Raw genomic sequence first — 17,132 nt, forward strand, 5'->3', positions numbered from 1 at the left:
TTATACATGGATTCCTTAAGGATTTTATTTTTTATATTACTGCCAAATAACTTTTGGTTTCCATAATAATGCTTTTGATTGCAATAAAAAGACAAGACTAAAATGAAAGGATTCACATAAGAAAATACATTCTCAAACGTATCAAGCCAAGGGTGCACAACATTGACAGTCTGCCCACAAGGAGCTTTTCAAGAACAATAACGTTGGAGGCCAACCTTGCATAGGCTGTTGTAAGAGTAGGGTTCATGTCACAAACATGGCAAAATCCTATTCACGGATTTCTTTTGTTTGGGAATGATTGACGAACAGACACAGACATGCAGGCAGACCCTGGGAGACCAACACGTTCATAGTGTTGCATTACAGTAGATTGTTTAGTGAAAAGCACACATTTCTTTGCCATTAAACAATGACTCTCTAAACTAATGGGGAAACAACTACAAAGGCAAATTTCTCTCTTTCCTAAGAACATTAATGTCAAAGTTTTACAGAGACTAAAACAGATCTTGTGACAGTCTCTCTATTTATGCAGATACAACTCAGGCAACAGTTTGAATCCTCATCAAAAACATCTGCACAACAGAGTAACCACACTGTCAGCAATTCATCATTTTTAAATTGAAGCGCTGTGGCTGCAGCCTTGCTGAGCATCCAACAGAACAACTGTACATTACAAAGCAACTATGCCATTAAATCGAGGCTTAAGGAGACTCACAAACAGTAATGCAATGGCACGATATGAGCACAAGTCATACAGCTAATCCTGCTAGCACGAATGCTAGAGTCAATAGGGTTAGAAGAAATATCTGAAGAGTAAAATGACGTGAGTAACTGTAACTTTTTAAGCATCAAAAGTCCCATTCTCCGGACATTGGGGGTAGGGCAAAAGAGGAGGGGAGAAAGGTGCATGATGATACTTTCGCCATCTGCTTCTGAAATAAACGCAAAACTCTGGACATCAGACAGAGCCTGGAGCCAGGTAAGGGGCAGCAACAACAGTCTGTGTAATGCACCTCAGCTGTGTTAACACCAGCAGCGGGGCAGTGGCGACGGATCACTGGAGTGGTCATAAAAACAAAGTCAGAAAACACAGGATGGGAAGGGGGGGGGGGGGTTGCAGGAAAAAGCTGAAATTTTGATGGGGGGTGATGTGGCTGCGTGAGACGACCTGAATTTCTGCTCTGCTGATGGTATGTGTGGGTTTAACAGTAGCTTTGAAACTACTTGCATCAGTGGGAGAATATGACAATGTTATTTGTGTCTTAACTTGTCAATGAGCCAAGACTTCCTTCAGGATTACTCTATACTCTATGCAGCTTAGCCATATTAGCCTTAGCTCACAGGTCAGGAACAAAGTGAGTGCACCGGCCCGTAGGCTAATATAATCAGGGTCATAACTTTCCCATCATTACAACGTTACACTTGATGACAGATGGCCTTGGGATATTAACTGGTACCTCCCTAGCCCCCCCTGAAGTGTCCTCTCGTGGGGAACTTCCCTTTCTTATTATGGAGAAAAATATTGGCAACTACCTTTGGCTGTCAATGAAGAGGCATGGGAATGTGCAAAACTCTTTGTGGTGCAAATAAAATTCCCATGGGGAAATATGTGGCATCGTAAAAGGTCTTGCGGTGTTCTGCAATTGTCACAAAGAGCCTGAAACTTTATTATGTAATTTCATTTACAGGTATCTTTTCTATTGTTTTGATGTTAATGATAGGAATTCACTCACATGCTTCTACGCATTATTTCAACACAGGACTAAAACAGCTTCCAGGTTTTCTTTGCTAGGCTTGACTTTCAGCAAACTGGAATGTTCAGGCATCACGTGTACAAAATACATTCGGAGCAAGCCAGTGAGTGACCAGATCAAAATGGTGTCGCCCAAAACATGCTCATCAGAGGTGTGCATTGCACAGATTATCCGATCACGCAACCTGAGTTTTCAAAAGTCGCCTCAGTGAGGGTCACACCGCGCGCACGCATGCACGCACACACACACACACACACACACACACACACACACCCAACCACCCACCCAAAGCATTTAAAGAAACAATTTGCTGGAGCCATGTGGTGTTATTATCTTGTTAGGCCCAGTTAAGAGGCCGTGTCTCTGAGGGCTGAGCTGACTCTGTCAAGAGAGCGTCGCTTTGCTCTGTGGGCTGCCATATGACCACAGACACATCAACCATCACACAGACGGACAGCTACATGAGTCACTACCCTCACGGTATTCCCCTGATCTGTCAAGAGGCTCAAAGCAGTTTGGTCTGCAAGCAAAAGTTGTTAATGTGATTCTCCGAGCCTGAAAATAAAGCTAATATCCATTCATTTTTATTTTAAAACACCAATTCAATAAAATTTGTATTTAAATTGATATTGAAGAAAAAACTGAACAATTCTGTTGTAAAGACACAAGAAAGAAGTTCTCTCCATCCTACAGAATAAACAAAATAACAAAAATGGAAAAGCACCGAAATACAGTATTGGATGATATACTGGCATAGGGATGACAGTAATGAAGTTTTTTTCCCCCACATGCAGTCTTCAAACGTGGTTTTGAAACACATCATTGTTATTTCTGATGTCAGAGACAGATAGCTTTGGGCGCTGTCTCTGGTTCTGAAAGAAGTGCAGGAGAGAGATGGAACACATCGCTTCGGTTCAGCCTGCTCTCTTTTCTGGGTTGTAAATAGAACTTTCAGCCTCAATTCTATTTTTTTTTTCTCCATTGTAGCAATCCACAGAATTCAGTGACGGAAAATGAGGCTTCGGTCAACGAATGAGGGGGGGGGGGGGGGAGAGAGAGAGAGAGAGAGAGAGAGAGAGAGAGAGAGAGAGAGAGAGAGAGAGAGTTGCCTGAGCAACAAAGGCAGAAATAATCATTGGATTGTCTGTCTTTTGCATAATGGCCCTGTTGACTCTCATTTTGTGGATTTTACAAGTCATCTCTCAAAGGATAGAATGATTCATACATTTTCTTATTTACATTTTGTTGACTTATGTTTCGAGTGCTCAAATTTCCCAAATTGTGCGGCGTTCACCACTGCTGCGATAAATGTGTTATTGTCTGAGCCATTCAGAGACCATTGTATGGTTAAATCGATAAATTTCATCACCCTGAAACCACCAGAGAACCTGTAAGTGGTGACCTGGCAATCTGCCCCAAACATCCCTATTTTATAAAATGGCCATGACGCACAAACAAGGAAAATGTACAATACGGAACACATGCAAACACACACACACACACACACACACACACACACACACACCTCCAGAGAGTCCTCTTCCAGTCCAGGAAAAATATCAACACCATGTGGTAATATTGAGGAGTGAGAATTTGCTTCCCTTGTCATGGTTAACTCATCCCTCATCCTGGTGCCAGGCCTGTATAGAGGCATGCTGCAAGATGCTGAATAAATTCAATCAAAGCTTCAGCTGACGAAAGAGGAACATACAGATGCCAAGTGCAAATGGTTTTCAAAATATAGGTTCGGAAGTTCCCTGACATTGGAGATATAATTCTAAATTTACACCTCCTCCTCAGGTGCAAAGCATTTCGTATTAGATCCCAGCCGGAATGTCAAAGTGGGGAAAGCACAGGTGTAGTTAATAACTTCAGTGATGGCTAAATCTTTTTAGTTTACACATGAGTGCATGATGCTTTACTAGTAAGGCTTCCTTGGTTACTTAAATAGAACTGAGACGCTGTACTTTGCGTCAATAAGTCAAACTTTCTGCTGCAAAGACGGTTTGTTGTCTGCAAGGGGACTGTAAACCCATCCAATAAAATCACGTTCCACCTATTTTGTCTGCATAACACTAATGTACAAACGCTGACTTTGCCAAAGAGGGTTATTATCTTTACACAAACAAAAGGACTGAATTGTCATTGTAGTATTCATCCTACCTGTCTGGGGATTATTAGACTACTGAAATGGCATTAAGTGTATGGATTCTGGATCCAAGAGTTCAGCTTTGGCTAACAAAGACAAACACACAGCTGATTGCAGCGTGAGTTGGAATAGAGACATTCAAAGGGGAGACAACATCGAGAGACACACATTGACCTATAATTACCAACAGCGTGAGTGCTGAGGGGCAGCGATTGGCTGACTCTTAGGGTCCTGTGGCCTTACAGGATGAGAGCCATCACGCAATTGCACGGGATCAGCAAATCACTGTCAGATGCCCACCGACTAGCTAGACAACTGCAAAGAAGATTCACAGGCATCTTTCAACAAAAAGTGCTTTAAAAGTATCGTAATGGATGGAAAAAATGAAAAGAAATTTTGCTACTTATATGAAGAACTGCATCATTTAGTGACAAAGAAGATTCCATAGCTGAATAATAAATCCATAAGTCAGCAAGAAAGCAATTGGGTGATGTCCAGGCATTTCTAATCTGCCGACACAGATGAGGTGAACTCTATTTAAATCATAATAGCAGATTTCCTTAAATCATTGCCACAACTCCACAATTTACCAAGCGTTTGAAGATGGTCTGGAGAACTGTTCCTATTAGGCATCAGGCAGTTACTGATGTCTTAATGCAGGTCAGCTTCCAGACCTGCAGCTGCACAGAGAAAGACCAAGCAGGGAAAGAGGCGAGTGTGGAATAAACCCAGAATCAGCAGCTCTCCCTTTGCCTCTTTCCTTATCTGCTCACACAGCCAGTTGAGAAGCACACAGACACAGCACTCTCAAGACACAGCCAAGCTTTCCTGGCATGGCTCCCCCTACTATGGAGAGATGGGTTTGTCCTCCCATCTACACCTCTGTGTGAAGCCGCGCACACACACACACAGACACACAAACACACACACACACACACATCTAGCAGCAGCCATGAGCACATTTAATTGGCCAGCTGTCTAAGTGGTCAGAGCCTCTAATTACTCCAGAAAAGGCAGACAGCCATTATTTTGACAGTGGCTCAAGTCATATAGGAGCTCACATTGAAACTGTACACAAGAGTGCAAACATGAGGCATATGCAAATATCAGCGAATTGTCCTTGCCCTCACATTCCCACTGGAGCAAAACTGCACCTCCCCATTTCTCCTTCAGGACGCTAATTGATTAAAAATTCAACATATGGTAATACAAAGCATGGGAGTGAGACTCTGCTTGCAGGCAATAGCTGCAGTAGAATCCTCGCAGTAATCAAAGTGATGTCTTATCAGCTAATTATCTGCACTGAACTGGTTATCAAACGCGCATCCTGAAGTCTGGTTCCTCCTCTGCTCCCGTTTCAGTGTATCAGTGTGGGTGTGCCAGTAGGTGACATCTCTGGCTAACAGTCCGTGTAAAGCTAGTAAGCACAGACATCAGCAATATACAAAGCACACTGACCCTTGGATGCCACAGGGACGCACAATGGAGATGAGTCAGGAGGGCCGCGGGGTAGAGAAAATGATGGAGGTCCGGCGGGTTAATGCTGGAAAAAGCACACACAGCTTTAATGTGACACACACTTACAACTTTTCATCCTCTTCTAATTACTTTGTATGGAGGACAGTTTGGACAAACGAGTAATTTTACACCACTTTTCCTCACAGGAAGTTGGGCAGTCCTCTCGTGTATATTACCAGACTGCAAAAGATAAATCCTTAAAAAGCATCAGAAAAAAAATAATGAGCAAAACATTTTCAAACCGTCCTAAATGTCTTCACAGTTAGGGACTACAGATGAAAATTTCGATTGATATTAGCTGATTAACACAATAGGTGAATTATATACAAAGAAAACATTAAATGGGCACATGAATGGCAAGGTAGAATAATATTACAAACATGATCATTCTGGTTAATGTTAAAAAAAAAATCAACAAGAAAATTGCAGGTTAATGAATGTTTCGATTGTTTAAAATGAGTATCATTTAAATTTTAAAATAATCTGCCATTATTACACCTGCTTTGAATTTACGAGACAAATTTTCTCCTCTGCCATTTTATTTATTTATTTTTCACAGTTAGTGTCAGCGTTTCCTGTCTACACTTCCACGTAGCCTACTGGAGCTAAGCTACAGCAGCCAACGGCCACAGTTGGCTCATGGTTCCCCAATGATTCGAAGAAATTCTTTACTATAACAGACGTTACCAGCACACGAGACGATGCCGTTGAAAATCACTTATCTTGTGGCTTGCAGCGGCGTCTCTGATACTCCGTGTAACTTTACTCCAGCTCCTCCATTTGCTCCGAAGTCGTACTTTGAGCTAAGCTAACGTTAGCTTGCCTAGCTGAAGTAGGAACACCTGCCACCTGTCCTTCCAGGTAGACTAAACTAGCGTGCGGGATGAAAACCGTAGCTTGTCTTGAGAGATCCCCGAGGAACACGGTGACCCGTTTAACCCAGCACTCAAATGTAGTAAATTAATACACTTTAGAAACACACAGTGTTAATTTTTATGCTAATGTAGCTTTTATATTGTTGAATTATTTTGCCTCAAAGAATGCCGAGCAGAATGATGATACATTGACTTCAGTTTATACATTTATTCATTCTCTGTTCATCCTGTCTGGCATTATTTGCACGTCAGTGCCAAATACATATCATAATCTGCATTATGTATTAATGTAATCCTAATTTCTGGTGGGTCATGTTGATCTAGTATCGGGATGTTGTGATTTGTTAAATATAGATATTCTTTTATAGAGTATAAGAGGGCACTCAAAACAGAATTTTCTTAGCGGGGAGGAATATTTATTTTATCCTCTGTATTTCACATGACTACTTAGCTGCGAGTGTACTTTTAACACATTATACAGTACACAAATGGAATAACTATATTGTGTGTACTTCACTAAATGTGACTTGAACTGTTGCATTATGAAATATTATTCCATGACTGACAATAACCCTCAGTTTTATTTTAAAAAATAAGTAAAAATATGAAGAAAAAATTTTTTTTTTTAAAGTTTTAAAAAATGTTATTCTGTGCATCAGTTGTCTACCTTTAAACTCTTATAAGCACAGTGTGGGTGCGGAGTACACACAGCTCTGACATCAGTGTGTTCCAACCTTTCTCAGAGAAACTCTGACTGGTAACTGGTAAACATTAGAGCCACACACACACACACACACACACACACACCAGAACCAGTGTCTACTCTGACTGACTGATAAGGATTCCACTGGATGACGATGATTTAAAATGACACATAATACACATAAGCTAACTCCCATATTGACTCAAATAAATGAAAATGGTTTAAACAGCTGTGTTGTCTATAGAATTGAGTACTTCTTCGTTCCAACTGGTAGCTGCCAAACGTCGTAGCTCATTACTGGAAAGTGTATGGACTTTATTCTTACACCCACACCGGAAAAGAGGACCACCGCCAATGGTCTTGACACTGATCACCAAGGAGCGAAATTACATTGTTGATGCCGATTTCAAGACTCCTTCCTTATCAAAATCATTAAAAGTGTTTCTGTTACTCAATGTTGTTGTTTTTTTTTTTATTTCAAACAGAACTGAGTTACACTCATTAATCTCGAAGGAAGTGATGCAAGAACTTGTCTTGTAGCCCGGTGGGGTTGACCCACACGAGGCCTTTTCCACGACAGCAACTCCGCTCATGTAAACGTGATCTATGTCAGACTAACAACCGCCTGAAAAAGTTCTACAAGTATTCTCGATCCAGGGGGACTCACTGTAAAACCAGAGCAGGCACTTTGAAAATCCTCAGGTATGTGTACACCAAACACATGGCTTAACTGAGATATACAGAGAAATGCAGTGGTACCTTCTCAACTTTGGTTCAAATATAAATCATAGGTCTGTGTGGCTCAGCAGGATGGAGGTGGACACCATGTGTTCCCGTCATCACAAGTTCAAAACCAGCTCATGACCTCAGTGAGACATCATCTGTTTCCTTTCCATATTTCCTGACATGTTCCACTCTTTACTATCTATCGAGGCAGAGGTTTCCTTAACGCAGAATGCTGATGTTTCAGCTCCCTAAGATGTTTACCATCTATCATTGTCATATGTCTTGGAAAAAAAAAAAAACAACAACTCTAATACTGTGGAAAATATATATTTAATACATCATTCCACCGCCGAAAAGCCTCATAGTCCCTTTCAGATACTGTGAGGAGTTGAGTGTTTTCTTGTCAGCATTATGCTACATTACACCTGCTGTCAGTCACCTTGTAGTCACAAGAAGTAATGAAAGTCAAATCAAATCCCTCTAAAGCTCGTCAGTTTACGAACTCTACTGTCACAAGCGTGTCTTCATGTTTAGACGATGATTGTTTGCTGGCAGAGCAGTTCGTTTCATGCAAGATTGGCGCCCTTTAGTTGTTAATGTTAAAAAGAAATGTTTTCTAAATTAAGGAGATAAGTTTTCATGGTAGGGGGAAAAAAAAACTGCCTTGTTTTTCTGAATTACTGAACAGAAAAACAGCTATTTTTCTCTCAGATGAATGCGATGCACTCTTCCTAAAAAGGAATTCATCCTACTTCTCACTTTCAGTATTTATATCATGGACCCATTTAGATCGAGTATATCTTGAAAAGTTTTTAGGTTGTGGCTATATCTTGTTATTGACAAGCTGCTTCTGCTGCATCCTCGCTGTCACCCAGTACATAGGTGTACCAACGTGTTCCCAGCTTCATCCTCTTGTCCAAATGTGGTCACTTCCGGTTCTGACAGTGACAATAAAGCAGCGTCCAAAAGGCCAACTTCAAAACAAACCACCGGGTGATTTCCTCACAACTGCAGCCACCATATCCCGTCAATTTTGAAAGAGTTTTCTGAAGTGCAAGAGACCGCAGAGAAGTTGCTGAGAGGAGTTGTGTTTACTTGGAGATTAAGGTTTCAAAAACCTTGAGCTTGTTCCAACAAAAGTGCCCTATAGATGAGGTTATTTTAGTGATTTTCAGTTAAATGTTAACTCAAAAAACATATCCAATCATTGTTGGCTTTAATCTCAGACCGCAAACTTTCTCAAACCACAGGCGAGTGCCATTATACATTGTTTGCCTGCTCTGTCTGATTCAGTGAAAGTAAATTTGTGGTCAAAGTTTACTGGAGACGTTAATGACCTCAGCCACTGGCAGCCCTCCACAGACCTTTCACCGCCTTGTTGCCTTTTTGAGTTGTGCAAAACCCATCTTGAACATGCAGAAAAAGAAACAGCCTCCAAAAACACGGAGGTCTCAGGGGCGGTCAGCAGCAGCAGTGCAGCTGTAAATCCGGCAGCATGCGTATCTGACGGGTCATTATTCCATTTGATGAGCATCATTTACAGTCAGACTGTATACAAAACCACAACTGATTCTCGGAGAGAGTAATGCTGTTTGTGTTTTTCATTAATAATGGACAATTTTATCTTGTCTGAATGCTTTTTATTTATTTATTTATTTATTTATTTTAGTGATGACCTCACATTCTAATGTTGAGAGTTTCAGAGAATGGGATGTAAAACTATCCCACATATGTAAGCGGTTTGATTTTTACTCCAGATCTACTGTATCACAAAATGATGGTGTGCATTAACGTCCAGATTTACAGTATAACCATATGTTATGTGATTTATGTTCCTTCATGTTACAGTGCAACAATCTAGGCACCTGTGTACATACCGTTTTAGGACAAGACATTTTAAATTCCTACACTTCAGTTGCACTTCTTACATAGTAAATGGCTTTTGGACATAAATCATGTCATGAAGAATTTTAAAATCACTGCTAAAATGAGGCCATTGCATGCATGCCTCTGTGTTTTTTTTCCCCAGGACGAACAAATTGTTCTGGATGTTTAGGGACTCTGTCAGCATCGGGCCAATCGCTCCTCTGTGTAATGTAAGGCATGAGGTGGGAATGTGAGACGTGGTCAAGAGTGTGGGTGCTCTTGGATTCCATGTTTCAACAGATCACTAAAATATGTTTTGACACAATGGAGAAGATGGAAAAGTAGAGTTTCTCTCAGCCTGTATGCGCTGAACATGGCTTGAAAAAACAGATGATATACGTGTAAACTTGTAATCACGGTCCATAAATTGTTAGAATTATTTAAAGGCATTTCCTAAATGTAGTTTTAAATCTTTAGTGCATCATATTAATGTCCCTTGGATTGCCTAATGAGTTCACACAATGCTCGTTAAGCTCCAGCAGCCAGGTAAATCTCTCAGGATCTCACACTAGATGGTGTTCGCGCAATGATCCGGTTCTATCAGCAGGGACCTGCTAAAAGTGAATTTCTAGACCCCGCTCTGATAAGAACTAGCTGAATACTTGACCTCCCAAAAAACAGCAACTTTTTATTTTGAAATTTGTTTTTGTGACGATGAGACGCAGATGAGATTTCACTACAACAACTGCTTCCCTCTGTTCCTGTCTTGAAGCTAAGGGAAGAAGCCACGCATACAAACATCTCTTTTTCACCTGACAGAAATGTAACGACTGGCAAGAGCGTGAGAAAGCCTACTGAGCTATACCTTTAACGCCACTTTATACTCAGTGTCTGCCTCCCTCCATCAGATGTCACACATGTCCACATCACACGTGTTCGGCAGGACACGCTGCACTCTGTATAATTATGCTGCTCGCATGTCCTCATTACAACATGTAGGTCTCTCTGCTCACCGAGCAGTAATGCAGATATACTGTACGTTAAGTGGGTCTTTCATATGTCATAAATTTGAGCCAGCTTTAAGACTTTCCCCTTGAGTGGAGGGACAGATGTTTGTGTGGTTGCCATGGCGAGGGGCATCTTTTCGTGAGGGAACAGCAGAGGTGTTGCACGATCCGCCATCACCCTTTCGGGGGAGTCAGTGCTAAAATACCATCCACTCAACTGGGTGGGCGCCCACATGAGGGAACGAGGACACATACCGCAATATATAGACTCCATTTATTTTAATGGAAATTGCCGTTTCACCCTCCAGACAACAAGCGAGTCATTGATAGCCTCTACACATGCTGAAAGATAAATATTCCCACAATTGAGAAATACATCCGGCTGAAACAAATACAGTCAAACTTGAGTCTTTTAGGGTTGGCGTGTTATTGTTTGCATGTTAAGGTTTCCTTCTCTGCAAGGTATTGTATTTCCTAAAGGGTTACGCAAACATAATGTATCCTATAAAATACACTTTCTCATAGAATTAAACACAGACAGATATGTTTGGACTAATAGGAGCAAACTGGTTTGAATGAGCTTTGTTTCTAAAGTTAGGAGCGCCTGGGAGAGATCCCCATAAACTCACAAGGGCATTGTTTGGCCATATTTAAGGAGGCCATGGGTCTAATTATCAATTAACTGGGTTATTATTTCCTCTGAAACACACATATGTGCTCTTTAAGTATGCAGGATACTTTGATTGCTGCTAATCAAAGGTTTTTTTTTTCTTTTACTTGTACCATTCACAGGTAATTTCCTATGAAACTTGAAATGCATCCAAGTTTATTGCTTATGCGCTTCATGCTCCAGCAATACATTCGTCTGAAAATAATTAAAGTACATGTATACATTTGACTAAAATGCTCAAGGCTGTTGGCAAGAGTGGACGTAAATATGCACTTTTGACATCCTGTCCTTTGAGTTGGGGAGTGAAATTAGAGGTTTCAGTGCTCTCAAATCTTTGGGGGTGCAGATCTGGCGCTCTGTCCAAACATTTGTCTTCATCTCCAGGATGGCTGCTGGTCCTGGCCGTGCTGCCAGCTCCTTGCTGCTTGTTTCATGATTAAATACATTTTGATTTGCAGGACCATGTTGTAAACTTCCTGTGTGGTTGCACCGTCAGGTCTGTGTTCCACGCCGCTGCTCCCAAAAGGCCTTACACCATTATTATCCCTGCAAATTAGTCCAGTTAACCCACCCTTACTCCAGATCACTCTTTGTTAACCCCTCATTTTTCACCGTGTCTGGATGTCGGACTGAGGCATTGTAGAAGTCAGGTTCCCCTCCCAACCGTCCCCAACTGCCCAAGAACCCTTGTGAATATTAAGCAGCACAGACGGCAGGAATGCCTCGGCTAAATTAGCCGCAGATGTTGTTGAGGGGATTCGGTTGTGAGGTGTTTTGTCTGCAAGCTGAGCTGTAAAACATCGGCGGGGTGACAGTTCCTCTGGTGATCATCTAAGGTGAAACAGCACAAAGTAATACAGGCCTGCAGTCGTGGCTGAACACTCAACCTCCCATTTAACAGTCACTTATGAAAAGTTTCAGGAGACAAGCTGAACAAAGAGCCGTTGAGTTGATGGGCAAAGCAGGTAGAGTCTGTATGGGGCGATTGACCCCCCCCCCCACCACTACCACCACCACCTATTACAGATAAAGTGGGGAACTCCATGATTAAATTGGAGGATAACCTACTTAACACCACAACATAATCCTAATTTGCTCCATATGCCGTTGTCCTTTACGTAGCACTTTAAATAAATTCAACATGTGGAAGTCCATTTACAAGCGGATTGTATTTTAATACGTGTTATAATATCATTTTAAAAACACTACACAGAGCTCACAAATGGAAAATGTTATTACCTGCCGGTCGTGTCAATTTGAAAGGAAGCAGGCCTGAGATGTCTGGGTGTCTGGGAAAAAGATGAATGACCGCACAAAGAAAATGATTTCGTACTTTGTTCCAAATTCTACACCAGCCTTTGCTGCAGGGTACGACTCCCGACGTAAACTGTGACACATGTGATTTCTTACTCCCAGTTCAAATTATGATAGTTTGGACTGCCGGCGCTCTGGCTCCAGGAGCACAGGAAGAGGAATTTAGACTCAAATAAATTGACGAACGTTAACAGGCATGAAGGATTTAACAATTCTTGAATTTCACATGCAAACCAAAAGCATAAAATTCTTTTTCAGTACATAACCTTCTTAGTGATTTAAAGCTGCTGTTACCGGTTTTTTGATGAGCAGTGGGTCAGACAGTGTGAGCAATGCTGCTTGTATCTCTGCAGTTCCTCTTTTAGCATAATTAGCATCACTGCTTAGTTTCGATGACCAACAACTCAACTATTTTACTTCACTCACTCGTTTCTTTTGATAGCATAAAAAGTTGTGATAATGCAAATCTTCACTTCCTGTCCAGCACCAAATCGACAAAGTTCAAATAGAAAGACAAAGGAACATTTAACTGCTAGAGAATCAAATGTTTTGCTGAGATGTTGGAGATGAAAAATGCTTGCTCTAGCATTCACTTTAACCACTTTTATTTATTTATATTTTTTTACATGGACAGGGCACATGAATGGACATTTCTCCGAATGCACCCGTTTAGCCATCTTGTCTCATTCTGAACTGTAGTCCCAGGGCAGGTATGACAGAAGACACATAAAGCACTTTAATTTGCTTTATATGAAAAAAAGTGTCCTCAGGGTTGTGATTAAAAGTAGTCCAAAAACAATGTTTTCAAGTTTAGCAAATCCTTCATGAGGCAAGGGTTTGACTACATTATATCTGAAAATGCATGTACAATATTGGATGTTCTCATACTGCATCCCATGTCAATCTCTGTATTATAATTAAATCTGTCACATCGCGTCTTCATTTGCACATACTGTCATCCATCATCACAGACATTCCAAGGAATAATGAGAGTGTTATAACTCCTGGGTGGGAGGACCCCTTGCCATGGTTGAGAAACCATTACCTCTGAGGCGTAAGTTCTTATATGGAGGGTAAGTGCAGGGAGCAGCCCATTTACTGACAAGGTGAAGCTTAACATGAGAGCTAATTCAAGGGTGGCCAAGATCCGTGCAGGCCATCTGCCAAGAGTCCAATACAGCAAATGGTTGGATCTGTGTAAGCCCTAAGCTGACAATAAAGTAACGTTACTTAAAAGATGCTAACATCCTTTAATGGGTATGAAAGCCACTGCAGCAGAATACAAATCCTGGCTTTTTTTCCCCCCTCTTGTGTTCCCTGCAGGCCCAGACTTTTATCCGCTCCATCCAGCATGCCTTGTGAAGTTGACTCATTGAGCGCTTGGGGACAAAAGAGAAACTTTTATCAACTTTGGCTGTGAATAACCCACTGTCTGGACTTTGAGAAAATCAGAGTTGGGGGGAAAAAAATTACAGAAATTTATCTCTTGACTGCAAGACAAGGGAAGAGTGTGCCAAGAAAAAGAAAAAAAAGTATCACAAACGAAGAGGCTCATGATGGTGGTGTTTGCCACCTGCTCTGGGACACACATGAAGGGCGGTAGGTAAACCTGGGGTCACAGCTGTCAGCAGTTTCTCAGTTATACAGGCCAAGTGGGACAGCAGATATTGAGGGGGGGGGGGGGCACACGCAACAGTGATGACATGAGAGGGAAGCTGGGGGGTTATACAGTCACACTATCTTCAAATAACACAGCACTCTGTATAAACTCTCTGTGCGATTGCTCAGACGTGTGAAGGAGTTTTCTCTCAGGACTCCTGGTGACAGAGAGAGCCTGCCCACAACTCCTATAAAAAGAGAGGGATGCCCACTTCCTGTTCCCCTAAGGCCTGCCAGTCCTGCCTCTAGGGAGGCCCCATAATTTATTATTTGTTCCCCTCTTGTTAAGGAAATACTTTCTCAATAGCTCTTTCTCCTCTGTATATTTGTACTGTTCTTATTTTCTTCCTTGATTCAACTCTGTCCTCTTTTATTTATTTGCTTTCCAAACACACGCTTGGTTCGTTACATCCACACTGCCAAGAGGAGACTTTAAAAAAAATTACTTTTGTCCTCTCGGAGGACAGTGTTTATTTGTCTGGGTGAACCTGAAGGGAGAAGATTATTTTGGTGATACCTATGTATAGGTGACAGCTGAGCAGAGTTGTACAAGCTGACCTTGGTTAGCATTACCTCAGGCCTTAATCAGATTCCTCTGCTGCACACACTGAAGATATTTGAACTGATACAATAATCCCGGGCGTCATAATTTATCTGCTGAGCTGCCACTCTTAATGTACAGACATTCCTCCATGTGATGTTAACGAGATGTTATGTCCACAACATGTATTGTTTGAAAAGGTTTCTTTCTGCCTGAGAAAGTGAAGTCATGCTGAAACACTAAACCCAACACCATACATCACCCAAAGGGACCAAAGTACCCCGGCACTCACTTCTTTTGTTTGTTGGTGTTTGTCAGGTTTTTGCTGCTTTCTCTCTCCCTCTCCCTCCACCCCTTGTCCACACAAACCACCAAGGCTGAAGGGATAAAAAAGCCAGGGCACTCTCTGACCACTGATCCATGACTCAGCTTTGAAAGTCTCTGTGCTCAAATCAAATTGTCCGGCTTCAAGGAGCAGAGGTGCCACAGTCCTGCCCCGGGCCACTCAGTGTCACCCACCAGCTTCCAGAGGTTAATGTGCATTTTTCTTGTTGTCAAGGACGTGTGATGGGGGCAAAAGAATACGGGGGACTGAGGTCACCGCACTCACACGCATTAAGAGTCTTTGAAATACTTAATTGTCTAGCTGAACACGCCAATTTCTGCCTATGATTTATTTATATCAAAGAGTATTATCCTTTTTCTTTCCATTTAATTCAATGGATGTTGACCGATTTATTGTCACAATGACACTGTTCAGATAATGTGGTTTCTGGTTTTTCACTCAATATTGTATTGTATATTTTCAGATCATTCTTCTATATTTTAGTACTTTAATATTTCTCTACTCTTTTTTCGGGGGGGCAACCATCTCACGTGGATCAATTTACAGCAGGCTCACTTTAACTCATTTGAAACTGAAATAAAATAAAGTTGTTGACAGCCTTGCTCTTCCTGGGGTTCTCTTAACAACGTTAGCTCTCATCTCAACATATGGAAATGTTTCCTCTTGAATATCATAAAAGGTCATTTATTTATTCAGTATATCTAATAAAGTCAAACCTTGTAAATCAAATGTGGTCCAAAAGCCTATTTTTCTTGTTCAGGATGTCTGTTGTTATGCCTGCTGTTCACGTTCATTTTTTTTTGTTTGTTTTGCTTTTGTTTTGTTTTTTGACAACCTCAGTATTTAACTATCGAATTACGTAATTATGTCAGCATGTGAAGCTTCAGCAATTTAGCTACAAGTTTGTTGACATTCATAATAGTTTCCTTGATGTTTGGATGGAAGATGACAAACCTCTACATGAGCAACATCCATGTTTCTCATCTGTGTCCAGTTGTATTTTGACGAGTGGAATGTCATGATTTCTCAAAACCAGAAAATATCCTATACGCATCCGTAGTCATGTAACCAAGGACAATCTTTCTGACTCGTCACTGTGTGATAGCACTGATGCTAACTGTTAGCTCCAAGCACTTTTGTACCTACAGAGCTGCTCACATGGCGTCATAATATCCATTTGTTTATGGCCACTGGTATTGATTATTTGTCAGAAAAATTCCAAGGTGATAAGGTTGACATCTGTTGCTAATCATTTATTCTATGACTAGCAGCCAAGAGAATACATATTCCTCACTCCTCCGAGGTCTTGATTGACAGATGCTTCCTCTTGCACTGACCATGTTTCACGTTGGGACAATTTAACAGGTCACCGGGGCCATCCATGACCAGCTGCCCTCTCCAGACACTCAACTCAGTTATTACCGGGGCTAACTCATCACCACAAGTTCACTGACTGTGGCTAATCTTATCTGATCGCTTATTAGCAGCATTTTTCATCTTTATGGCAGAGCTAACAAGCCTTTCAGATCATTAAAAGCTGGGAATGTTCAAATCTTGCGTTAAGCATTAAGATGAATGAAAGCGGGATCGCGGAACATAAATCACCCTGTTCCTTGCATAGCCGTAATCGTGCCGGGAAAACTCTCAAATCCAGTGATTCACAAGCAGGTCACATGAAACACAGATTTTCACTGTCTGAGGTGATCTATCAAGCAACCAGATTTATTACACTGAAATCCAAAGAACATTCTGTATTTGTGCAGAAGCAGGAACCAAACGTGATTCATCACGGACAGATTTAAAGTCATGTTGAGAATATTGAGGATTACAGAAGAACGCTTATTCCTGAACTGACAGCGGATCGGGACTTTCATATGATAAATCACACAGACTTGCTTTCTAGAAAGATCCAGGTGCAAGTTTTGTGAGAACTGCATGAACCATTTGCAATCCAAACACAGGGTGGCGGGTACTTGACTGTCAGTAATGTATAAAACCAACACG

At 41.4% G+C, this 17,132-nt stretch overlaps 1 protein-coding gene across 1 annotated transcript in view; it reads right to left on the reverse strand.

Annotated features, from left to right (window-relative positions):
- Positions 1-6,381, reverse strand: part of xpnpep2 (X-prolyl aminopeptidase (aminopeptidase P) 2, membrane-bound) — a 93,125-nt gene extending 86,744 nt beyond the window's left edge. Inside the window, exons 1-2 of the mRNA XM_086221960.1 lie at positions 6,109-6,381; positions 5,362-5,446 (exon numbers count right to left, since the gene is read on the reverse strand). The gene's annotated coding sequence lies outside the window, so the exon portion shown is untranslated. The remainder of the gene's footprint in view (positions 1-5,361; positions 5,447-6,108) is intronic.
- Positions 6,382-17,132: the final 10,751 nt, after the last annotated feature.

This window comes from Aulostomus chinensis, chromosome 13 (assembly GCF_037954235.1).
Source record: "Aulostomus chinensis isolate RoL2024-O1b breed Wild chromosome 13, RoL_Achi_v1.0, whole genome shotgun sequence".
Classification (NCBI taxonomy): Eukaryota; Metazoa; Chordata; class Actinopteri; order Syngnathiformes; family Aulostomidae; genus Aulostomus; species Aulostomus chinensis.